Source organism: Eumetopias jubatus, unplaced genomic scaffold, assembly GCF_037043125.1.
Source record: "Eumetopias jubatus isolate StellerSeaLion01/CBP00866 unplaced genomic scaffold, mEumJub1_p1.0 scaffold_7, whole genome shotgun sequence".
Taxonomy (NCBI): Eukaryota; Metazoa; Chordata; class Mammalia; order Carnivora; family Otariidae; genus Eumetopias; species Eumetopias jubatus.
This window is the reverse complement of record NW_028274813.1, coordinates 142,703,904-142,705,795: the sequence shown is the minus strand read 5'-3', so window position 1 is coordinate 142,705,795 and position 1,892 is coordinate 142,703,904. Positions and strand designations below refer to the sequence as shown.

Below are 1,892 nucleotides of genomic sequence, written 5' to 3'. Positions count from 1 at the left end.
TACAGTTTAAATACACAGATAAATTAAACATGATAAAAATGTATTACCTGCTATTTGCATTTAATATGGGTCTATATCTCCACTGTCCAACATGATGGTCACTCACCACGGTGTAGTTCTTGAATGGGTGTGACTACTTGAAATTGAGATGTGCTGTAAGTGTAAAATACAAACCACATTTCAAAGAGTAAATACAAAAAACATTAAAATATCTCATTAAGGAGCAGTGTGAATTAAAAAAGGTGAGAATATCCCTGGACCTGCCAAAGTCCATGTGCCACTGCATCCCTGTGTGGCCATCACCACCATGCCCAAGAGAAAGGCTGAAGCGGATGCTAAAGGAGATAAAGCCAAGGTGAAGGATGAGCCACAGAGAAGATCTGTAAGGTTATCTACTAAACCTGCTCCTCCAAAGCCAGAGCCCAAGCCTAAAAAGGCCACTGTTAAGAAGGGAGAGAAGGTACCCAAAGGGAAAAAGCTGATGCTGACAAGGATGGAAATAACCCTGCAGAAAATGGAGATGCCAAAACAGACCAGGCACAGAAAGCTGAAGGTGCTGGAGATGCCAAGTGAAGTGTGTGCATTTTTGATAACTGTGTACTTCTGGTGACTATACAGTTTGAAATAGTATTTTTTATCAAGTTTTATAAAAATGCAGAATTTTGTTTTACTCCTTTTTTTTTTAAGCTATGTTGTTAGCACACAGAACACTTCATTGTTTTGGGGGAAGGGCATATGTCACTAATATAGTATCTCTGAAGCTAGATTGACACAAGGGGAAAAATGTCTTTCCCTGCTAGTTTTGAGGAACTTCTTCTTGGCTCCCAGCAAGAGGGGTTCCTTGATGTTGACACACATGAGCTACCTTGGCACAAACACCTTGGTGGTGTGGAAAAACTAAAATTTATTTTTTATGTCCTCTGCTTCCTCTCTGCCTTCAACATAGACTTGACTGTTAAACCCAGGGACCTAATGGTTCCCAGTATGTCAGGCAATCTGGACTTGGAATCCCTTAAGAGTTCCTTTTTAGGCTTGGGGATCTTCAGATGGATAATTCTGCCATTTTCTTTTCTTTTCTTTTTTTTTTTAAAGATTTTATTTATTTATTTGAGAGAGAGAGAATGAGAGATAGAGAGCACAGGAGGGAAGAGGGCCAGAGGGAGAAGCAGACTCCCTGCTGAGCAGGGAGCCCGATGTGGGACTCGATCCTGGGACTCTAGGATCATGACCTGAGCCGAAGGCAGTCGCTTAACCAACTGAGCCACCCAGGCGCCCCTAATTCTGCCATTTTCATTTCATTTCCTGAAAGTCAGGGTCAGCTTGTGAAAAGTTGTTAAAACAACATGCTAAATGAGAACTGTCAACCCTCACTCTAAACTTTCCCTGTTCAGAGCATCACATGAAGACTTCACTGGGTTTTACAGTGGCTTTCTGATTTTGGTAGTCCAATAAAGAAGGAAGTTTGAAAGTTGTTGTATACTGTTAACGAATGTCTGCCCATCTCTTGTCTGAAATACCATGACTGTTTACGAAAATTGTCTTTAATAAAGCTGGATACAGTTTGGCTTGGAAAAAAAATCTCAATGGTATTTTATATTTATTACATGCTGAAATAATATTTTGGGTATATTGAGTTAAATTAAATATATTAATTAATGTTACCTATTTCTTTTTGCTTTTTCTAATGGGGCACCAGAAAATTTCATATTACATACATGGCTTGCATTATATTTCTTGGATATTGCTAGTCTGTATCATCTATCTCCTTAGAAAAAATATAAAAGGAACATTATTCCATATAAATTATGAATATTTCTGAGTGCTGTGATATTAGGAAAAGAAATGTGCATATCACTAAATTTAAAATAGTTGGCAATTGCTCATAAATGAAG

General features: G+C 38.3%; 1 pseudogene; it reads left to right on the top strand.

Moving 5' to 3' along the window:
• Nucleotides 1-307: 307 nt before the first annotated feature.
• Nucleotides 308-736, top strand: LOC114196522 (non-histone chromosomal protein HMG-17 pseudogene; annotated as a pseudogene).
• The last annotated feature ends 1,156 nt before the right edge of the window (nt 737-1,892 follow it).